This window comes from Balaenoptera musculus, chromosome 3 (genome assembly GCF_009873245.2).
Source record: "Balaenoptera musculus isolate JJ_BM4_2016_0621 chromosome 3, mBalMus1.pri.v3, whole genome shotgun sequence".
Classification (NCBI taxonomy): Eukaryota; Metazoa; Chordata; class Mammalia; order Artiodactyla; family Balaenopteridae; genus Balaenoptera; species Balaenoptera musculus.
Window position 1 is genome coordinate 131,498,972 of NC_045787.1, and position 25,092 is coordinate 131,524,063.

Below are 25,092 nucleotides of genomic sequence, written 5' to 3' on the forward strand. Positions count from 1 at the left end.
CTATAAATAAACTCGAGTGTCTCTGGTTCTCTGCCCTTCATCCCCTCAGAAGGTTGCATGTCCTTCTTTCTGATTTCTCAAGGTTGTAGATTCCATTCTTCCCCCTCTGTAGTGCCTGACGTCAGGCCATGCACACAGCAGGTACACAGTGAATGTCAGTCACTGGAAAGGGTGACCCTGCTGTCTCTCCAGCCTGGGGCTTGGCCCTAAAGTAGTGGCAGAAGCAAAGCATTCAAGATGATGGCTCTGCAGGAGATGGATGTTTGGAGTGGGGAAAACAGAAGTGACATGAGTAGAGGTTTGAATCTCTGCCTCCCATTTGGAGCAGTGTGATGCCCTACTTTTGTCCATGAAGTAAGGAATGTAGCAGCCTGGGCAAGACATTCCTCATAGGAAGTTCCATTACTTCTCAGTACAACATATATTATGCCTGTTATATAGGATGGATATCCATTCCCTTATTTATATAATCTTGTAGTTGAAATAGACCTAAAAAGGCATTCATGACTTTACTGACATTTGTTAAGGACCTCATATGCGTTTAGCTCCGCTTTATATCTTTTACATTTATTACATCACTTGTTTGTGTTGCTTGCCCCCAAGTCCCTTTCCACTGAGAACGAGTGTTGTTTCCTCAGTACAAAAACCTTCTCTTATCGGGGCAAAAGATAGGCTGCACCTGTCATCCCAGGCATTTAAAATGGCAAATGCTAAGTTGTATATTAGATGCATGCCTTGAAGACTACTATAGTAGCACTCATAACATCTCATAGTTGGATCTGTTTCTTTATAATTCTGAGATGTGCTGAACTTGGTAGCATTTTCTTTTCTTCCTTTAGGGCTGATTTGGCCCAATCCTGAAATTATGATCAATTGCCTGGTGGGAGGGTGGTTTCTGTGGGGTCCCTGGGTCTCTGAAAGTTCTTTGCTCTAATGGATTATGGGGGATGCCAGTGTCATCCATTTAGTGAGCCTTCTCCTTGAGCTGTTTCCATTTGTCATGAAAATCTGGAAGGAGTTTTTGCATTGCCTGAGTAAGAAGATTCAGAAAAATGAGACTGGGCTTATTGATTTATTAGTGTCCAGTGTCCCTAAAATTGGACCCTGGGGTGGGACTTTTTGAGAGCTATAAAAATGTATAGAGCTAGTTTAGCAGACTTAGATGGCAGTCTTGCCATTCGTCTTATATATTTAGCTTACTTATCTGACTTTAATGGAACCTACTTATATAAGGGGCAGTTTTTAAAGACTAAAAGTGGGACTTCCCTGGTGGCACAGTGATTGGGAATCCACCTGCCAATGCAGGGGAAACGGGTTCCATCCCTGGTCCAGGAAGATTCCACATGCCACGGAGCAACTAAGCCCATGCACCACAACTACTGAGCCTGCGCTCTAGAGCCCGCGAGCCACAACTACTGAGCCCACATGCCACACTACTGAAGGCTGTGCACCTAGAGCCTGTGCTCTGCAACAAGAGGAGCCACAGCAATGAGAAGCCCGCGCACCGCAACAAAGAGTAGCCCCCGCTCGCCACAACTAGAGAAAGCCCGCGCGTAGCAACGAAGAGCTGGTGCGGCCAAAAATAAATAAATGAATAAATTTATTTAAAAATAAATAAATAAATAAAGATTAAAAAGTCTTTATTTGATCCAGGGAGGTTCCCTGTGTAGCACCATTTGTCACCAGCATTTGTATTTTGCTGTACAGGTTGAAAAGCTCATTCACCTCTTTTTTGGTCTTCCTGATAACCTGAGCCATAGATTGGGCAGTGGATTATGCTCACTTTATAGATGCAGAACTAAGCCCAGAACAGTAAGGTTACTGTGCAATTCAAGATGAGAGCACCAATATTCAAACACATTAACCAGAACTGTGCTACAACATATAATAGAAAAAGAAAACAAAAAAACTAAGCAGTGAGTTAAAAGACCCAACTTCTAGTATCCACACTACTATAAATTAAAGCTGTATTTCTGCTTGGTGAAGTATAGGAGCAAAATGTGCAATATGGAAAGACTGTATCCCTTCACCTACAAAGATGAAGTGGCAAGAGCCAAGAGTGGCTTGGTTCAGTTATCAAAATGTAGGGTTTGAAATTCCTTGTACGTTAAAGATCTAAAGGGTATCTCTTGGGAATGTCTTTAGTCAACTTCAGTAGCCCATTGACAACTTCTCATTTAGAGCATATATTTATTAATGGACAGAAGTTCCAATATTCATCTTCCATTACTGATCAGTACTGGGACTAGGGTTCATTTGTAAAATAAGAGACAGTAAAGAAATCATTAGAATCAGGTATCCTTGAGAGCTTAAAGCTGATACTCATTTGATTTGAAAGCATCGCCATGACAGATTTTGTCTTTTCCTTCTACCGTTCTAATCGCCAAACCACAGACAGGAAATACCCAGAACATTTAAAGGTCATTGCTCAATGAGGGAGCTGCATGTAGGCACCACATCTAACTCAGGGGGGACGTAGAGGGAGGAGATGGATGTCCCTGTGAGTGAACCACAGGATAGGTTTTAAGTGGGAATCCGCAGAACACAGCTTCCTGACCTCAGTCAGATTTCAGTATTAAGTCCTCGTGTCCCCACTTACTTGTGGTGGTATCCTAAGCAAGTCAGCAACCTGACTGAGCCTTTTGTGCCTAATGGAAGGATCAGTACTGCTTTCCCAGATAGTCATGTTGGGAATTAAATAAGACCGACATGTAAAGCTTACCACAGTTCCTCAGATATACTAAGTTCTCAATAAATTGACTATATTTTATCATTTTAAACATTAATTTCCTCTCTCAAAACCTCAGTTTCCTCATCTGCAGATGGAGATTATAACAGTACCTAACTTGTGGGCTGTTACAATGATTGAACAACGTAGTACACTAAATGTGCCTGGATTCAGGGTAGAGTCAATCATTGTTCTCGTTAGAACCTTGAATGTTTCCTATAAGCCAACAGTTAAATATTTAAAATACTCGTGCAAAATAATATTTAAAAAAGAAAAATTCTAACTGCCCAACAACATATCAACCGGCATAGACTTCAGCAGTAAAAGCCAAAGTAATGCTGATAATAAAAGAATTCTAGGGGCTTCCCTGGTGGCGCAGTGGTTGAGAATCTGCCTGCCAATGCAGGGGACACGGGTTCGAGCCCTGGTCTGGGAAGATCCCACATGCCACGGAGCAACTAGGCCCGTGAGCCACAACTACTGAGCCTGCGCGTCTGGAGCCTGTGCTCCGCAACAAGAGAGGCCACAATAGTGAGAGGCCCACACACCGCGATGAAGAGTGGCCCCCGCTTGCCGCAACTGGAGAAAGCCCTCGCACAGAAACGAAGACCCAGCACAGCCAAAAAATTAAAAAAAAAAAAAAAAAAGAATTCTAGCAAAGAAACACAAGAATGGTACTCTCTACCTAGTGAGTCTACATAATGCAAAAAATTGGGCCAAACATGATATCATAAGGGATCCAAGGATAGCTGAAAACATTTGGGGCATAATAAGGAGAGAGTAAAAAGGAAGAGAGCGGTAGGACCACAGAAGAGTGAGTTCATGCTTTGGAAGAATATTTTCGCAAGGTTATCTAGCCACCTATAGAGGGCAATAGAAAGAAGTCCACTGGGAAAATCAGTAAGGCCAGAATCATAAAGTTCTTTTCTGCATTTTGGGCAGATCATCAAATATAAACAAGCTGATTGGCCCATATAAGTAAACCATCACTGTTTATTTCTTAAATTCCAAGGGATGACGAGAGAACAGCTACAAGAATGCAAAGATATAAGAATCTAGGCCAGGACTCTTTTTTTTTTTTTTTTAATTAATTAATTTATTTATTTATGGCTGTGTTGGGTCTTTGCTTCTGTGCGAGGGCTTTCTCTAGTTGCAGCAAGTGGGGGCCACTCTTCATCGCGGTGCGCGGGCCTCTCACTGTCGCGGCCTCTCTTATTGCGGAGCACAGGCTCCAGACGCGCAGGCTCAGTAGTTGTGGCTCACGGGCCTAGTTGCTCCGTGGCATGTGGGATCTTCCCAGACCAGGGCTCGAACCCGTGTCCCCTGCATTGGCAGGCGGACTCTCAACCACTGCGCCACCAGGGAAGCCCCAGGACTCTTTTTTTCTGTAAAGGGCCAGATAGCAAATATTTTAGGTTTGTGGACCATGGGATCCCTGTCACAGCTATTTAACTCTGCCATTGTAGTGGGTGAAATCTGATAACAAATACAAATGCCAAAGACTGAAAAATCTGTCTATAGACTGAGAGGTATGGAAGCTTTGGCTTGTTCAACACGGAATCTCAGCAGTTTTGCCATTCCTCATACACAATAAATGGTGGACGGATGGACCAATGGATGGTCCAAACCACAAATGGACAGGCAGATTGACTGTGGCAGTGGCTTTATGTCTGTTTCTAAACAAGAGTATCGTCCTCATCACAGTTAGCATTTATTGCATTCTTACTGTGCGCCAGGCCCTGTTCTGAGTGCTATACCTGTGTTAATTCATTGAAGCTACAACAATCTGGGAGGTAGATATTATCATAGCCATCAGGTATCCATAGTATGATATAGTCCTGGGCTTGTCAGATGCTTGACCTTAAATGAGTCACTTATGTTCATCTCCTCTGTTCCTTTCATATGGGTGTTTATAAGAATTTAAAAGTATATGTGAAAATCCCCATAAAGTGATATTCAGGGATTAGGTCATTGTTGTTTCAATCCAGCTCTGGTATGTATGAACAGGCTGAGATGGTACAGGATAGGAGGGCTTGCCCCTAGGCGTGTATTGGCCTAGTTGGCTGAGGACAAATTGGAAAATAGGGCAAATTGTTGGGTCTGTAGATATTATTACTATTGCTCACCATTATTATTTCTGGTACCTAGGACATTGCCTAGCCCACATCAGGCACTAAATAAATATTGACTGAAGGAAGAAATGAAGGTATAAACAAACAGAGGAAAAAAGAAAAGAAAAATTCACCTGCACCAGCCCAAAAAGGGCACTGTGTCCATAAGATATTCCGGGTGTTAATAGGTTCTCCCAGAGACTGGGATATAGATCATAACATAAAATGATGGGAAATGTCTGATCTATTTACTATTGCCTTGAAGGCTGAAATATTTTCATAATGCATCAGAAAGGCGTTTTTCAGGACAACTTGGTAATTCATCTTTATTTCCTTGTATATGCAGTGCATTCCATTTAAAAAGAGATACTAATGTATTTACTTTAAAGCATATAGATTTACAGCCTGGGATAAAATATATTCATAGGTAGTATACCTTAATACTGTTTAGGTAAAAGGAAGAATCAGCTGGCATCAGATTAGTATTGATTAACTGTCATTTGATTGACAAAGCAGTGCACAATACACTTAGCAAATACCCAAATCGAGCTATAAAGCTCTACAGATTTGGGTTTTGACACTTGCTTTTTTTTTTTTTTTCCTTTCTTCTTTAAAAGAAAATCAGTTGAACATCCAAGAACATACTCTTTGGCACTGGCTAATTTAGACCTCATAGACACAGTTTTTTATCTTACCGTGTGACATTGGCACTGTTTATAGGAGTAGAGGAAGAAGCTATAAAAAAACTCACAAAATGCACTGGCTCCTGGCTTGTTAAATAGAGAGAGATGCTAAATGCCCTCAAAGGCATCTTATACCAAGTCACACCAGAAGGACACTTTCGAGCATACTGGCTTTCACAACTCTTGTCTGGTAGTGAAAATTGACTGGCTTTGTTGCCCTGTGGATTTCCATTTTGTATTGAGCAGGTGTTTGAAGTGGAGTCGTACAGGAATAATGATCTCTCTCCAAAGACAGACTTGTTTGTGGGCTCCAGAGAATAGTTCTTCTCCTTGCTTTAGTGATGTGGCTTGTTAGGGACAGTCATGACATTGACTCCCCCACCCCACGAGGAAAATTACACATTATTCAGGGTGCTTCCAATTGTAAGTGACAGAAGACAAAATTAATCAGGCTTAAAATATTTTTTTTTAAAAAACACAAAAGATGGGAATGTGCTCACTCAGTAGATAGTTTAAAATTTCAGGTAAGACAGACTCTGGTGCTTTTAACATCTCTCCCCCTGCACAGGTTTCCTTCAGGCAACTCCGTAGTGGACATCATCTCAGAAAGAAAGAGACGGGAACACTGTTGTCTAGGCAGCCATAGCAACCCTTGAAAAGAACTGATTGGCCCTACTTAGGTCACATGCTCTTAGAGCAAACTCTCTTTCTGGGGAATCAGATATTCTGATTGGTCAGCCTGGATCACGTTCCCTTCTGTATGTTTGGAGGTGGTGGGGAGGGACATGTGATTATCAGCCCTAGCTGGTTTCCCCAAAGCAAATAATTGCTCTAATATCAAAAGGAGAGTGAGGGAATGTTAAACAGAGTAAGACATTGTCACCATTCAACTCTTCCCTTGCTCATTGGCACATGTGGTGTCTTCTTTTGAAGTTCTTTCTCCAGACTTTGTTTCTTGCGAAGTCTTGAAGATTTGCAATGATGGACACAGTTGAAGAAGAAACTTCATTTTTTTTACTGCCCTTTTTTCCATAGTTATATTCCCTAATCCAAGTTGAATAGCAATCCAGGTTTTGATGCCTGTTATGAAACATTGGAGGCAAAGGGAAATGGGAACTCAAGACTATTATAGTTGCCATGGCTTGGGTTTAATGTCAAAAAGTAAAGGAAATGGAAAACCTCCACTTCCATTTACTGAAGAACTGCCTACTCAGTTGTATTTTCTCTTTGAAGATGCTAAGCTCACTTAAGGCTGCTTATCCACATTCCATCAAGTATTATGAAATCAGCAGGGAAGCTTCTAGAATGCAGGTGTTCCCTCTGCCCCTCGGGGCCACATGACCTCTTTTTTCTCTGCTCTGCTTTGTCACATTTTCTCATTGAGATGCTACTTCTTGTGTACCTTTCAACATGGCTGCCAGCCCCAAATCTATGTCTGATGGTTAAAAATGTGAGCTGGGAGACTAGTTTGCTTGAGTTCTTCTCCCAGCTCTATTACTAAGTAGCTTTGTAACAGTGCATGAGTTATTACTGAACCTGCCTGTATTTCCCAACTCATAGGATTGCCAGGAAGATGAAAAAGACTATATCCATAAAAGCACTTAGCATGATTCTCAATTCTCAGTCAATGTTGGTTGTCGTTGTCTTGTGTCTGTCACTCACTGACATTGCCCTCTGTGTTGCTTAGTTTCAGTTCTCAAGCTAGCATCTGACTAGCCAGGTGTAGCCAGGTAGCATTTCGAAGAGGATCACCTAGATGACCCTTCAGCAGAGAAGTGGCGATGAGTAGGATGTGCCTAACCGAACATTACTTACTCTGGGGTGGTCTGTTCCTGGAGGAGGAGATTTGGAGAGTATGACTCTTAATTACAAAACTCACGATGGAAGGCATAACAGGTTCAGCAAGGAGTTACGAACATGGGCTCTGCAGCCAGATTTGTCTGAATTCAGATTCTGGTTGCCACACTCACCCTCTATGAACCCTTTCTGCACTTCAGTTTTGTTATCTAAAAATATGGAGGTGATATCGTGTACCTCATAGGGGTACAGTGAGAATTAAATGAGTTTATCCAAGTGAAGTGTTTGGAAAAGTGCCTGGCAAAGAGTAAGCACTTAATAGATGTCAGCTCTTGATAGGACTTTTCTTCTCTAAACATGACTCTGAATTCCTGCAATAGTCTGGTAGGAAATTCCATCTCTGTCATTACTGGGTTGCTCAGGAGTTGAAGAAGCATATATGGTATCAAGAAAATATGGGCAAGCCTACTAATCCTTGGTCCATTAAGTTCACCTCTGATATTTTCATTTTCCTGGCCTGTGTAGTCATTGAAAATATGTCGGCTCTCAACTTTCATGCCATAGAGAAAGTCGAGGAATCTTTGCTGAGGCTCTGGGCTCCTGTGCAGGGGGTCCTGCCTTCAAGGGACGTGACCTCGCTGTCCCTTCTGAGAGTGTGCCACCTCCCTAGGGGTGACTCTGGCCTTCAAAGGACCTTAGATCTCTCAGTTCTTATAAATCAGGGGCAGAATCTGCCTACCCCCCTTGGCTTCCTTAGAAGGCATTCCTCTCTTTTCCCCCCACTGTAAGAGAGCCAGCACACTCTTACTAAGTTTAGACCTATGCAAAAGGCAGGAATAGCTGCTGACTTAAGGCAGCTCTGCCTTTGACCCACTGAAAACCTTCCATTATGAAACTCAAATTCATTTTGCTAAGTTAAAGCCAAACCCCAAACTCTCTACTGAATAATTCCGTTAATATGACATCCTAAAAAAGGTACCACTACAGGGCCCAAGAACAGTGGAAGCCAGGCATTAGGGCTTGAGAGGGAGATTGCCTCCAAAAAGGGAGCCCAAAGGGATTTAGAGTGAGGAGATTGTGCTGTATTTGCGTATGGTGGTAGATACAGGACTCTATATATTTGTCGAAACTCATGAAACTATATACCACAAAGAGTACATTTTACTTTGTGGAAACAAACAGCAAAGCTATGCAAAGGGCCTGGCTATCTGCTTGAAATGTAGGGAAGACAAAAATATGGGGATAGCAAACATAAATCAATACTTTAAAAAAATTATCAAGCCTCAGACAAAGCTAAAGAGGTGGGTTAAGCCTGATCATGTCATGTTAAAAAGTTGGGCTTCCTGTTGTAGGAAACAGGAACTCATTACAGGGTGTACACCAGACAAGAAACCTGCCACAGGTGGGCTCTGGGAAGTTGCACTGAATGCAGTAAATTAGAGAGGTTACAAGAGAGAGCCAATAGAAAGAAGAGCTAGTAGCAGCCTGTCCCACTGAGACCATGTAGCCATTTCCTTTGCTGGACAAAAAACTGTAAGGCTATCACAGTATAGTATAGCTGATACTGACCAGCTCATACCTCTTTCCTCCAAAAGCTTCTTTTTCATTCTGCAGCTTTTCCTGCTTAAGCAAATTAAATTCAAAACCTTTAAATTTTTTGTAGCCACTTATCTAGAAAAGCCAAAGACTCTCAGGACATTGTTCTTGACTTTAAGTAGCTGACATTAGAATGAGGGCAGGGGCTTCCCTGGTGGCGCAGTGGTTGAGAATCTGCCTGCCAATGCGGGGGACACGGGTTCGAGCCCTGGTCTGGGAAGATCCCACATGCCGCGGAGCAGCTGGGCCCGTGAGCCACACTGCGCATCTGGAGCCTGTGCTCTGCAACAAGAGAGGCCGCGATAGTGAGAGGCCCGCGCACCGCGATGAAGAGTGGGCCCCGCTTGCCGCAACTAGAGAAAGCCCTTGCACAGAAACGAAGACCCAACACTGCCATAAATAAATAAATAAATAAATAAAAAGAATGAGGGCAAAACACACTCAATGAACCATCTCACAAGATAGAGGGAAATGAGTGCTCAACCCAGCTATCAGGTGTGCATTATGGAAGCACAAAAGAAGGAGAAATTAGTGATAACTGAGAGAGGACCGGGGAAAGCTTCATCATGGAGATGGCATTTGAGCTGGGTCCTAAAGGGTGTGATACACTGAAAAGGAAAGAAAAGTACTTTCTGGCTGAGAACATCATGAGTGAAGGCAAGGGAATGGGAGAATGCAACCCCATGCAGCAATCCATGAAAAGATACTTCAGTATAGTATGAAGGTACAGTAACAGTGGTTTCCAACTTTTGGTCCTTTGGTTTATAGCAAAAAAAGATCTAGGTGAAGAGTCTGACCCTCTCAAAGGGTCAGTTTGCTTCTCCCTCATCGATCTTGGGTAAAATAGTATTGAACCTTAGACAGGGGTAACAGGATTCTCATAAGGTGGCTCAAACAAATAATAAGCAACTTGACAGTTGCTGGTGGCTTAGTGGTCTGGGGCAACATATCTGAAATTCTATTGGTCTTCGTCTCACGGGAGGGCGATGGTTCTTACAACTCCAGATATGATGTTGATATTCAGGTAGAAAGAAGAGTGGAACCAGCTGCATCTGTACCTTCCTATTAGGACAGAAAGCTTGCCCAATACCCCACTCTAGTAGACTTCTACTACATCTCATTAGACAAAATCATGTCATGGCCACCCCTAGCTTCAAGGGAGTCTGGGAAAGTGATTATTTAGCTGGACATTTTGCTTCCATGAAATACTGGTATTTTGTTGGCAGGGGAAAACGGGTGTTGATAAAGTAACACGCTGGCCGTACTAGTGATAAAGTCAGTGGATGGGTTAAAGTCACACGGTCAAAATTACCATGTGAGTCACCTGTATAGTGTGTCCATTTTGAGGCTTGCTTTCATAGTAAGATTGTATTCTGAAGTTTAATCAGTCAAATGTTTTAATGCTTTCAGATGTTCAGCACTTTCATTAAGATTTCAACTTCCTGGTTTTGCTTTTCAAGTCATCATCCTCTTCATCACCTGAAAATGACTCTATAAGTTTCTCTAATTATTTTTTAGACAGTGTTTCTTCATCGTCCTCAGTTAGTGTTTCAATTTCCTTCTCCATAGGAAAGCATCACCCCCAATCCACTTGGCAACAGGAACAAAGTGTTCTACTTCTTTTTCAATGACCAGGAAACCCTTAAAATCATGTACACGTTGTTTTCTTAGGTCTCACAAGCATCCATTGACTCTCTGAGTCGTGATTGGTCTCACACTGTGAGAGACACTTGAGAACTGAGATTTGGACAGAGGAAGCAGTGTGTTCAGCTCTCCCTTCTTACCCTTACTTCCAAGTGGAAGGGCAGGCTTTCCTTAACTTGGTCACATAGTTCATATCCGTTCTCTCCCTTTTTCCCCTCACTGTTGGCCTGATTGTGGCTACCGGTCCCACAGAGACCTGGAGGTGACTATGAGTGGAATGCCACATTCATCCCATTCATGGGACACACAGTACGTCATTTCTGAGAGCCAAGGAATCTCTCTTATGCCCAGCTCTGCGTTTCATGTCAAGAAGGCTTCTCAGCCTGTTGCTGATGCTCTGTTGTTCATGTACTGTCCTAACTCAGAGGGTGCTTTATTCTGGTGTTCCGTCAATGTAATACAAAACCAGTGAGTTGAGATTATTTGTTTTATTGTGTGGTTTTATTTACTGTCAAAAATAATGTAGTCATAAGAAACTGAAATGAGGTTGCTTGCTGCTTGGATGCTCTCTTTTATTTTTTCCAGTTTTGGCTTAATGATACACCAAGCATGAGTTCTGGTCTGTTGGTTTCTAGAGTAGAGTTTGTATAATTAAACTACTTGTCTCTTCATATCTTGCCAGAATATTTACATGAATCTTAAATTGCTCTGCGGGTTCACATTCTACACAATTATTTAAAGTGTGCACCTTGATGGTATGGTCGGTTCAATTACACTGTTAGAATACTTGAAAGGAAACATGTCTTATTTTCTTCTTCTCCATTGTTAAGATTCAAATTATTCAAAGATTTTTTTTGTCATTCTGGCCTTCTATCATTGTCATCGACATCATCTTTTCTAATACATAATAATAGATAGATAGATAGATAGATAGATAGATAGATAGATAGATAGATAGATAGGTAGATCTGCCATTGAGAAGACTGGTGCCCCTATCAATTTTGGTTACTAACCATAGCTGGGTCTTCAATATCTAATATCCAGTATCTAATACTCAACTGTCTTACTATACTTCTCTTGTCACCAAGTGGGAACTCTTGCTATAACCATTTCTCCACATCCCACTTTCTCCTCTGCCCACGAGTCCACCTCCAGCTCTTCGTAGAATGGCTCCTATGATGTAAATGACCTCCATGTTGCTAGATTCCATGGACATTTTAATTCCTCTTCTTAACTCTAAGTACCAATTAAGCACGTACATAACTCCTCCCACCTTCTTGGAATACTTGTCACTCCTGACTTCCTATGTTACACCATTTCTGGTCTTCTTTCTGTCTCTCTAGCCACTTCTTTTCAGTTTCCTTTGGTGCCTCATCTAAAACTTTCCTCATTTAAAACTTTAAATGTTGGAATCCCTTAAAATTCTGACCTTGGCTGTCTGTTGACATCACTGTAACCATTTCTTGGATAATTTCACATATTCTCTTGGTTTCCATGATCGTCTGTATCCCAATGATTTTAAGTTTATATACCAGTGGTTTAGAACTCTACCTTGAGCAATATACCTGTACATCCAGTTGCCTCCGTAAGCATCTTAATCTGGGGACTCCATAGATACCTTAAATTCAACAGAGCCAAAATTAAACTTGTCCCCCCCCACCCCTGCAACCAAAACCTGGACATCTCTTACTCATCCACCCCTCATATCAGTAAGTTCTTTTAATTCTACCACCTCAATCACTCTCACGTTCATCCTTCCCATTTCTTTCACTGTAAGTTCTTTAGTCTAGGCCATCATCATTTCTCACATGACCTACTGAAATAGCCATCTAACTGATTTCTATGCATTTGCTCTTGACCTCCTATAATGCATTCTACAGAGTATACTGGCATACCTTGGAGATAGTATGGGTTCAGTTCCAAACCACCACAATAAAGCGAATCTTGCTATAAAGCAAGTCACACGAATTTTTTTGTTTCCCAGTGCATATAAAAGTTATGTTTACAGGACACTGTAGTCTTTTAAGTGTGCAATAGCATTACTATGTCAACAAAAAACAGTATACTTACCTAAATTTAAAAAATACTTTATTGCTAAAAAAAAATGCTGACCATCATCTGAGCCTTCATTGAGTCATAATCTTTCTCCTGATAGTAGCCATCAGCATTGAGGCAAGACCCTCTGGCTCATTGGGGTGGTGGTGGCTGAAGGCTGGCGTGGCTGAGGCAATTTCTTAAAATAAGACAACAGTGAAATGTGTCTCATCAATGGACTCTTCCTTTCATGAAGGATTTCTCTGTAGCATGCAGTGCTGTTTGATAGCATGTTATCCACAGTAGAACTTTTTCAAAATTGGGGTCAATCCTCTAAAATCCTGCCACTGCTTTATCAACTAAGTTTGTGTAATATTCTAAATCCTCTGTTGTCATTTCAACCATCTTCACAGCGTCTTCACCAGGAGTAGACTCCATCTCAAGAAACCACTTTCTTTGCTCATCCATAAGAAGCAACTCCTCATCCGTTAAAGTTTTATCATGAGATTGCAGCAACTCAGTCACGTCTTCCAGCTCCACTTCTAATTCTGGTTCGCTTAATATTTCCTCTACATCTGCAGTGACTCCCTCCACTGAAGTCTTGAACCCTTCATCCATGAGAGTTAGAATCAACTTCTTCCAAATTCCTGTTAATACTGATATTTTGACCTCTTCCCATGAACCATGAATGTTCTTAATGGCATCTAGAATGGTAAATTCTTTCCAGAGGTTTTCAGTTTACTTTGCTCAGATCCATCAGAGGAATCACTATCTATGGCAGCTATAGCCTTATGAAATGTATTTCTTAAGTGATAAGACTTGAAAGTCAAAATTACTCCTTGTTCCAGGGGCCACAGAAGAGATGTTGTGTCAGCAGGCATGAAAACAAGATAAATCTCATTGTACATCTTCATCAGAGCTCTTGGGTGACCAGGTGCATTGTCAATAAGCAGTAATATTTTGAAAGGAATATTTTTTTCTGAGGAGTAAGTCTCACCAGTGAACTTAAGATATTCAGTACACCATGTTGTAAACAGATATACTGTCCTCCAGGCTTTGTTGTTCCATTTATAGAACACAGGCAGAGTAGATTTAGCATAATTCTTAAGAGCCCTAAAATTTTAAGAATGAGAAATGAGCAATGGCTTCAGCTTAAAGTCACCAGCTGCATTAACCCCTAAGAGAGTCAGCCTGTCCTTTAAGCTTTGAAGTCAGGCGTTGACGTCTCCTCTCCAGCTGTGAAAGTCCTAGATAGCATCTTCCAATATAAGGCTGCTTCATTTACACTGAAAATCTGTCATCTAATGTAGCCACCTTCATGAATTATCTTAGCTAGATCTTCTGGATAACTTGCTGCAGTTTCTACATCAGCACTTGCTGCTTCACCTTGCACTTCTATGTTGTGGAGATGGCTTCTTTCCTTAAACCTCATGAACCAACCTCTGCTAGCTTCAAACTTTTCTTCTCCAACTTCATCACCTCTCTCAGCCTTCATAGAATTGAAGAGAATTAGGGCCTTGCTCTGGAATAGTCTTTGGTTTAAGGGAATGTTGTAACTGCTTTGGTCTTCTCTCCAGAACACTAGAACTTTCTCCATATCAGCAATAAGGCTGTTTAACTTTCTTATCATTCGCGTGTTCATTAGAGTAACATTTTTAATTTCCTTCAATAATTTTTCCCTTGCATTCACAACTTGGCTAACTGTTTGACACAAGAGGCCCAGCTTTCAGCCTGTCTTGGCTTTTGGCTTGCCTTCCTCACTAAGCTTAATCATTTCTAGCTTTTGATTTAAAGTAAGAGATGTGCGACTCTTCCTTTCACTTAAACCCTTAGAGGCCATTGTGGGGCTATTAATTGGCCTAATTGCAATACTTTTGTATCTCAGGAATTGGGGAGGCCCAAGGAGAGAGAGAGACAAGGGAACAGCCGGTCGGTGGAGCGGTCAGAACACACATAACATTTAACAACTGAGTTCGCCATCTTATATGGGCATGGTTTGTGGAGCTCCTAAACATTGATAATAGTAACATCAAAAATCACTGAACACAGATCACCATAACAAACATAATAATAATGAAAAAGTGAGGAATGTTGTGAGAATTACCAAAATGTGACACAGAGACATGAAGTGAGCAAATGCCGTTAGACAAACGGCACCAACAATAGACTTGCTCAACAGAGGGCTGCTACAAACCTTCAATTTGTGGAAAATGTAATATCGGTGAAGCTCAATAAAGTAAAGCACGATAAAATGAGGTATGCCTGTAGTCAGGCCCTATAGCTATTGGAATTACAGACACTCAACAAGCAGTGGCTTAAACAAATCAGAAGTTTATTTTTATTACATAATAATAATTCTGGATGTAGGCTGTCCAGAGCTGTCACAGCAGGTCAGCAACAGCAGAAAGCGACCAGATTCCTTCTATCTAACAGTATCTTAGATAGAATATCAGCTATCCAACTGTAAAAACTCCTCTCAAATTGTAACACGGCCTACATGCCCTACATGACCTTGCCCCTTGCCCTCACCAATCTCATTTTACCACCGTCTTGCTCCGCCCACTCAGGCTACGCTGATGTTATCATTATTCCTTGAAAGTGGCATCCTCCCTCTTGTCTCCGGGCCTTCGTACATGTCCTCCTTCCAGATGTGCTCTGTCCACCCGCCTCCACCTCAGCTGTCTCTCTGCCTGCCTAATTCCTCTTCCTTCTTCGTTTCCCCAGGAAGCCTTCGCAGATCCTTCCATACTATGGCAAGCCTCCCACTCGATGCTCCGTCAGCTCCCTGTCCTACTTCAGAGTATTTACATCAGTGTTCCTCACGCTTTTTTCCAGTATCACTCTTCTAAGGAATCATTTCAGTCCTTTTTCTCCCTAATTGCACCCATCCAATGGAATTTTAGTGTCATAGATACTGTGTATCTATTTATGTATATTTGTGCTTTATACATGAATGGATTAAGATTTATTCTGCCCTCCAAGACCAATTTTTGTACCTTTGGGGGCTACATTACCCTCATTGAGAACGCATGGTTCATGATCATTTTTATCAAAAATCAACTTAAATTTGTTCTCGAATATCTTTCTGTCTAGCTATAATAAACCTACATAAGGGCAGAGATCAGAGCTTCAAACTGAATATTGCCTTAGCATTGTGCCATGCACATAGTAGGTAATTGTTAAATATTTATAGACAACAAATATTCTAACACTTGGAATGGCTGTAGATTTTATGTTTTTTGATCCCTTAAGGAGGAAGGTCTGAACCTGTTTTCCCCACCAACCCATTTATGGAGTAGGCCCTCCATAAATATTTGTTGAATGAATTATCTGTACTTTGAGGTTAGGCGAATCTGTCCTAGTTCCTAAAAAGAAAATAATTCATACGTATCCTAGAAACAACTTGTAATGACTACAAATGTTTTGCAGTAGCAGTTTATTAAATGCCACCAGCAGCCAGGGAGACACGAGGGGATTAAGTTACTTCAAGTGACTTTTTCCAATCAAAGTTACTGTCTTGCATCTGTCTGTTGCTCATGTGTGGGGATGGCTTTCAGAAATTGACAGCCCCCTTCAAAGTGGTTAATCCTGAAATAAGTGGAACCTCTGCAACCTCACTGATTACTCAGTTCACTTTAAACTGTTGATTAAACATAACCCAACTCCCTCCTTGAAAAGAATTTTTCACTGCATAAGAGTATTAAGAGAAAGTCAAAAGTTCACATTAGGAGTTAAATCCAAAAGCACTGTTTCTGTGGAAAATTCTGAGGAATTTTCTGTGATCATTTCTCTCACAATTCACTTATACCTACCTTGGATAATGTGCTGTAGAGGAGATTAGTTTTCAGGAAAATGGGTCTCACTCAGATATCATAGAATGTTTAAGTACCAAAGTGTAACCATGTCAGGAGCCTAGACTTACAGAGGCAAAAATCATTACCTCATGTACTTTAGAAAGATTTTAAGCAATAGGAGACATATGAACTGTGTTCTGCTAAAACATTGGAGTAACCAGAAAATTATCTTTCACAGAAGACAATGTTCATTATTCATAGAATTATTACATTATTCATAGTGTTTTTTAAAAAATGCTTGTAAACACTGTGAGAGACTTAAAAATTTTCTTTGTCATGTTGCCTGTACCTTCACAGGAAAAATATAGCTGGATTCATAGCGGCTTCTTGTATTAAGTAAAGGCAATTTCAATTGAAATTAAAATATCAAATGTCAAAGAAGCTAGATTTTATTGGAGAAGTGTAAGGTTGCCGTGGGCACAGCTGGCTTTGGGTGTTAATCACTTGGCTTTGACCTCAATTTCAGATCTTCCCGTGGGCCCTGTGGTCATTCTCTGTCTCCCTCTTGTCCAGCACATCACTAGATCCCATTGGTTTTCCTCTTAACATATTTCCTAACCCACCTGCACTTCTCCGTCCTGGCTGCCAGTTCTTTAGTCCAAGCTGTCATCATGTCTCCTCTGCTTCGCCTCATTTACCTTTGCCCTCTTCAAGTGTCTTTTCCACGATACAGTGTCTCAGACAGCTCAGGCTGCTGTAACAGATACCACAGACTGGGTAGCTTAAACAGCAGACATTTATTTCTCACTCTTCTGGAGACTGGGAGGTCTGAGATCAGGGCACCAGCATGGTTTACTTCTGGTGAAGGTTACAGTTGGAGCATGTGACTTTTAGGGGGACACAAATATGCAGACCATAACATGCAGCCACAGTAATCTTTGAAAAATGCCAGTTTGCTCAGGTCTGCTTAATACCCTCACTGTGGAACTTCCCTGGGAGTCCAGTGGGTACGACTCCGTTCTTCCACTGCAGGGGGCGTGGGTTTGATCCCTGGTGAGGGAACTAAGATCCCGCATGCCGTGTGGCACGGCCAAAAAAGAAAAAAACCTTCACCGTCGCTCTGCATTACCTGGGCCAACCCACCTCTCCAGTCTCATCCCACACTGCTCGCCCTTGCTAAATATGGTCTGGCCACACCAATCTTCTTTACTGACCTCAGCTTCCCAACTCTGCCACCTTTGCATAATCTCTTCTACCGTTCCTTCCCCCTCTTAACTAGGTTGTTCCTAATCACTTAACAAATATCAGCAAAACTTCACTTTTTCAGGGAAACATACCTGACAGACCAATCTATGACCCCAAGTTTTATACTTTCAAAGACATGTTTGATTCTCCTTTCAAGTCCATATCACCATTTGTCACTATTGTATGTTATTTCTGAGTTTATTTAATTACTGATTCTTTGAACTAGCCAGTGTACCCTACTGGAGAGTACTACAGTCTACTGGTCTATAAGCTCCATGTCTCTCTGGTTCACCTCTACAGTCCCCTGCTCAATACGTATTTGTTAAATACATTTAACTTTGAGTTTATCAAACCTACCATGCTCCTCTCCTGGTCCATTGGGTTCATCCAACCAGGTTATCTGGAGGTTCCTAAAACATCAGGGCTGGAGGTGGCCTCATGGACCATCTAATCCCCACCCCCACTTTGTACAACAAATGGGGAAATAAGACCTGAGGGCAAATGGCCAACAGTCAGCTATAAGCTTATGTAAAATCAGCGCTAAAAATCAGGTCTTTGGTTTCCCAGTTCTCTGATATTTCAGGAAATTGAATCATTCTTTCTCCCATTTTCTTTTCTTTAACATCTTTGTTGAAGTATAATTGCTTTACATTGTTGTGTTAGTTTCTGCTGTATAACAAAGTGAATCAGCTATACGTATACGTATATCCCCACATCCCTTCCCTCTTGCGTCTCCCTCCCACCCTCCCCATCCCACCCCTCTAGGTGGTCACAAAGTACCGAGCTGATCTCCCTGTGCTATGCGGCTGCTTCCCACTCGCTATCTATTTTACATGTGGTAGTGTATATATGTCAATGCTACTCTCTCACTTCGTCCCAGCATACCCTTACCCCTCCTTGTGTCCTCAAGTCCATTCTCTACATCTGCGTCTTTATTCCTGTCCTGCCCCTAGGTTTTTCAGAACCAATTTTTTTTTTTAGATTCCATATATATGTGTTAGCATACAGTATTTGTTTTTCTCTTTCTGACTTACTTCACTCTATATGACAAACTCTAGGTCCATCCACCTCACTACAAATAACTCAGTTTCGTTTCTTTTTATGGCAGAGTAATATTCCATTGTATATATGTGCCACATCTTCTTTATCCATTCATCTGTTGATGGGCACTTAGGTTGCTTCTCCCATTTTCTTATCACCATTTTTTAGATTGACATCCTTTCTCTGTTTTATAATCTAATATTGGTATGAAAATAGAGCCTTATCAAGTAAAATATGGTTGTTATTAAGGACTGTCATTCAGGATATATCTACCCAAGCAACAGGAATTGGAAAACTTAGAACGTTGACTTCAAACAGTGGTCATCAGATATTTTAACTCACATGTGGAACCTGTTAAACATTTTAGCTCCATGGTTTTAACCCAAAGATGATTTTTAGTCTATTTTCATTTATATAAAAGCATTCATCATAATTATGCCCATGTTAATGAATGTATGTCTAGAAAGAATTTACCAGAGCAAACTCCATTAAGCTAGTTTAATTCCTTCATCAATTTTCTACAGTACTCTTAAACCATGTCTGCCCTTTTTAAAAGCTTTTCTTGAAATTAGTGTCTGTAAGAGTAGTTCTTTTCTGTGTACAACAAAGATTTGATTTATCATAAATTTCTTAAACTCCAGTGTTACTAATTATAACTTCTATCATGATAATTTTTTCTTTTGTGTCTTATGTTTCTCTCAAGTCCAATTTTCCTATATCATAATTTGCAGATCTAAATTTTTCTTCCAGTATTTAGTCCATGGCTATTTTCAACAGGTACAGATTTAGGCACTTTAATGTTTCTTATTTTTATACAATTGAATTTCCCCAGATCAATGAAGAGTTACAAACCAGGTTTTTGGGTTTTTTAGTTATTCTCATCTACAGTAAATTTTGTTCTTCACCATTTTTTCTCTTATGAGGTTTATTTTCTGGTGATTATTTCTACCAGTTAATTGTAGTTTGAATTGGACAAACAAGTCTGTCTGCTTTTATTTGCTTCTTCCTTAAACACTGAGAACATTTTTAACATTTTCCTTTGATATCCCAGGGTTGCTCTGTTTTCCTGGTAGGGAATGGAGGTGGCTAAAGATAGTCTTCTGTTTAGATTAGATTGTTACCTTATGAAATTTTAAATTTGGGGAGAAAACACTTTAGCACTGACACTTCTCATCCCATCCCTCATTTTACAGTGAAGGAGATCAAGGGCCAGAGAGAGTTATGTGATTTGCCCAACATCACAGAGATAGGACTGGATTTCAGGGCTCTTGACATCCAGGACACTCTGAGGGAAAAGCATGACCAAACTGACCTCTGAACTTGAGCATACTTTCTAGAGAGGAGAAACTGGCTTTTTTGTTACTATGGCAACAAAGTGCATTAGAGATTTTTTTGACGAGTTTACTTCCTACCTTTGCTAGTAGGAAAAAAGAGCCATTGAGCTGATCTTTATGATGATTCAAAACACTTTAGAAAGATCCTGTCACACGCTTTATAAGTTCCTGATTGATTGTGTGGAATTAAGTTACTGGGCAGAGAACCAGCTAATGGAAACACATTGATGAAATCATTTCTGAGGGACATTAAATGGAACTTAAAATAAAGCTGAAATGGCTTTATGGATTTTTTCACCCCACCTGTTTATGAACATTTATTGCCAGTAAATTAGATCGTGTCAAAAGAAGGAATCAGTAGGCATGGCTTTAATAGAAACCTTTTTGAGATAATAAAATTGAGAATAATTTATTATCTAAGAATGGATAGAGGATGGGATGGGGGAATTCATCCTGATGGATGATTGTCCACTCTGCAGCTTTTGGGAAAGTGAAAAATGGTGTGGAAATCAGAAATCTGTTAGGACTTGGAAAGAAATGGTCTTTTTGAAATGTATTAATATCTCATTTCATTGCACATGGGAATTATTTTTAGAAGACGAGTGATAAGGGATTTAGCAGGTGTTACTTGAGACTATAAACATGGGTATTCGTTCATGTTTCATAAAAATCTGAGCAAGTAGAGAGTTACTTAATCTGCTGAATGAGGGTCTAGAGTAGGGTCAAGGGCATCAGTTTCAGAGCTGAAATGCTTTAGTTCAAATCCTGGCTCCCCCTCTTCACTGTGTGACCATAGAAAAATTTCTTGACTTCTGTGAATCTCACATTCCACAACCATAATAACAGAAATTAATAGTCCCTCCCTCACAGGGTTATTCTCATGATCAAATGAAGACAGTTTCAATAGTTTCTACTTTGTAGTAAGTGCTTTTAAAATGTTATTTTTTAAGAGTCATAGAGGACCCAAATAAGAGGAGGAAAGAATAGGGTTCATGAACATTTTAGTACTAGTAGTAGTATTTTATTAATTGTCATTTGATGATTGCTATGTACCAGAGATCTCATTTAGTCTCCAAGATCCCTGGGAGATGAGGGTACTACCCATATCTCTTTCTTTCAGAGAAGGAAACTGAGCGTCAGAGAGATTCATGCCCAAGGTCGCTCAGCTACTGAGAGATTTTGATAAGTTCCCCTGAGAAGTCATATGCATGTGTCTGTCCTCCAGTATGTATGGGACATGTGGACCCCTATGGCCAAAGTCCAGCAAAAAATCAAAGGGCATCTTGTTGGATGATGGAAGCTAAAGGAGCATGAGTGTCTTGCCCTTCACTTTCATCCACAACCAGAGCCTGTCAGTTACCCATCTCCTCCACCTGTCAGAGCCCATCCCCTCTGGATTTTGCTCGCTTGCCATTTAATGAGTGCCACATTGGCCTGGCACTGAGAAAACAAGGCACTAGGGCACTGGGGCTAAATGTGGGTTCTTTAGTCAGATGCCCGGATGTGAATCTCAGCTCTAGTGCCCACTGGCCATAGGACCATGAGCCCCACATGTCTTTAGCCCCAGTTCTCTTATCTATAGGATAAGCAGGTTCCTTGGTCTGGGAAAGAGAACACAAGCCTTCTGATCTTATTCTACTTTAAAGAGATATTTCTATTCAGCCCAAATAGCATTCCTTTATAAGCATACTCCTTTATTTTAGTGGTATAGTTAAAACGCACCCGGGTGTGATTTTAGACATTCATTTAATATGTGAGGTATGAGGAGTTTTATAGCAGTAAAGTAGTACTCCCATAGAAGTGGTAGTACTAGTTGAATTGAGTCCAGGAGGAGTCTTGGGAACCTAAAGTCAAATCTGGTTATATTCTATATAAGACCTTGCCCCTGCCCACACAGAGCTTACTATCTAGTTGAAGAGATAAGATGAATGTCTGCGAGGTAAATCCCAAATAGTGTGTGCTCAGTGACTAATGAGTGTATGTAGTCATCTTACAAGTATTTGTTGAGTGCCTGCGCTGTGCTAGACAACAAGGATAGGACAGAGAGCAAGACACACTCAGCCAGGAGCACAGCAAATGCGCTTGCAAGTCAGAGAGCTGAGGATCCAAGCTCAGGTGTTCAAAGGAGACCATGTTCTTTCCACAAACACAGATAGTGAGCATCTGTAATGTGCTGGATGACTTTATTGTCACCCTTTTTCCCCCTTGGCCTTGCTTTCAAAGGGTGGCAGAGCTCAGCGCCCCCCGCTGCAGTAGAGCAGTTCCCTCTTGAGCCTAGTATAGCCAGAAGTAAGAAGTAAAGTAGCAGATGAAGTTTTGTCATTGTATCTGACAAATAAAGAAACAGGCTCAGTACAGAGTTTGGATGGGATAAAGAAAATGGCCCGAGCTTTGGAGGTTCATTTTTCATAAGAGCCGGTCATTCCTCATATTTGGACAACTGGTCTGAATAAGTGTAATCTGTGTCCTACTGTGTGCACCTACTTGGTACAGTCACCAAAGTTGCAAAATAGATCTTCTTTGACTTCAAAGATCTTATAAAATGATGGAAAGAGTGGGCATGAGAAAGAGGTGAAACATTAAGTGTTACAGCATTCTAGAAACAATTCAAATAATGAAAGCTGTCCATGGGCCATACTCATTGCCATATGGGTGAGTCAAACAATTATGGCTGATTTGGAAAGAGGTAATGCTCTTTCTGTTGCAGCTTTCATGGAATTCTCGGTAGAGGTAGAGGAGATTTGAGCTGACACTAGGGAGTAGAGACAATGTAAATAAACAGAAATAACTCTCCTCTCCTTATTGAGATATATAATTGTTCCTTTAAATATGTAGATATAGATATTTTTAAATAGAGCTCAAATGGCTAAGAACCAAGCATCTCTAAGAACGTCAAAGAGAAGTCCCTGTTAACTACAGTAGCAGCAGAAGGGAGTTGTTCAGTGACAGACAAGATGGCACTGAGAGATGGCTGAGGGCATGGTCTTGGGTTTCACACAGCTTAGAGCCACCTTCCGATGTGTCAGTCACTGTCCTGTGACTTCTGCAAGCCTGTTTTATCCACGTGACAGCCTCCACAGTGCCTTTGACCTAGGTGCTCCTCAAAGGATCCCAAAAATGTTGGAGAGGGGAAATGGACATTCTGCAAAACCAAATGTAATACATATGTAACAAAAGCTACATTATAATTTGTAATCCACCCCATTCTTACTCAGTTACTGTATTAGTCAGAGTTCTCCAGAGAAACCGAACCAATAAGGTCTATACAGAAAAAGAGATTTATTGTAAGAAATTGGCTCACACAATTATAGAGGCTGAGAAATCCCACACTCAGCTGTCTGTTAAATGGGGACTTAGGAAGGCCAGTGGTGTAATTTAGTCTGAGTCCAAATGCCTGAAAACAAGGGGAGTCAATGGTGTTGATTCCAGTCTAGGTCTGCAGGCCTGAGAACCAGGACCACGGACAGCAGGAAAAGATCAATGTCCCAGCTCACAGGGTGAGGCAGGAAGGGAGGAATACTTCCTTCCTCCACTTTTTTGTTGTATTCAGGCCCTCATCTGATAGGATGATGCCCACTTACATTGGAGAGAGCAAACTGCTTTATTCAGCACACCTATTCAAATGCTAATCTCATCTGGAAACACCCTCACAGACACATCCAGAAATAATGTTTAGCCAAATATCTGGGCACCTTTTTTATTTATTTATTTATTTATTTATTTATTTATTTATTTATTTATTTATTTATTTATGGCTGTGCTGGGTCTTCGTTTCTGTGCGAGGGCTTTCTCCAGTTGTGGCAAGCGGGGGCCACTCTTCATCGCGGTGCGCGGGCCTCTCACTGTCGCGGCCTCTCCTGTTGCGGAGCACAGGCTCCAGACGCGCAGGCTCAGTAACTGTGGCTCACGGGCGTAGCCGCTCCGCGGCATGCGGGATCCTCCCAGACCAGGGCTCGAACCCGTGTCCCCTGCATTGGCAGGCAGATTCTCAACCACCGCACCACCAGGGAAGCCCTGGGCACCTTTTGATCCTGTCAAGTTGACACATACAATTAACCATCACAGTTATCAAGAACACAGTAAAGTTTCAATCACTAGAGCAAAATAAATAATATATACTTAATAAAACAGTGAACATTCTTACAAAATTTACACCAAAAAATGTATTTAACGGGGCTATGGGTACATTTTGAAATGTACCTGTATATTTGAAATGATGTGATTTGGGATCTTGGAAAGCAGAAATGTCTACGGGCAGAGAACGATCTTAAAGGTCCCCACATGGAGCGTCTCTATGCCAACTGGAACTGTCAGTTTTATGGGGTTGTTGCAGGGAATAAATGAGATGTATCTATGATGGTATCCAGCAATGTGGTAGTCACTCAAAAACGTTAGCTGAGAATAATAGTTATTATTCACCAGAATATTCTTTTAGTGACCATATCTTATTCTAAGGCAGAAAAAAAATTCTGATTTTACTTACAGTGGTCTATCACTCATATCAAAAAGATTAAATATTTCAATAGTTGCTACAAAAGCCAGGAAATCAGTTCATTTTCCTAGAGTCATTAGTATGTTGGGAGAAACCTGGATTTGGAATAACAGTGGTTAGTAGAGGATTTCTAGACATTATAACAATGCAAGAGGATTCTAGAAATTCACACATGAATGCAAGATATTATTCCGTCCCTTCTTACAGCATCAGAGAAGCACACTGAGCATATAAAAATAAACACCTTTACTTCAGGATACTGCCTGGCTAAGTTTAATTGAAAAACAAATATCCAGTGCAATTGTCTGTGATAAACTGAGGCTTAAATGATTTGAAGACACTTTGGGAGCAGACAAATTAGATAATCACAATCTTTACGGCTGGAAAGGTTCAGCTGATGTTGACAAGTTATAAAGATAAAAGCTTATAGCAAAGTCAAGAGCTAAATGTGTAGATTGGGTCGGGGATCAATGTTAATACTCAAATTGTAAAAGCACTGAACTTCAAATGATCCCTCATAGTGTTCTAAGTTTTCAAGATTATCGTGTAAAACTTGATTTACTGAAAAACTTTGGCTTAATTGTCCTTAGGCA

The 25,092-nt window shown here is 40.9% G+C and overlaps 1 protein-coding gene across 1 annotated transcript in view; it reads left to right on the forward strand.

The window, feature by feature from the left end:
* SGCD (sarcoglycan delta) overlaps positions 1-25,092 on the forward strand; it is a 418,508-nt gene that overhangs the window by 278,029 nt on the left and 115,387 nt on the right. The window lies entirely within an intron of this gene.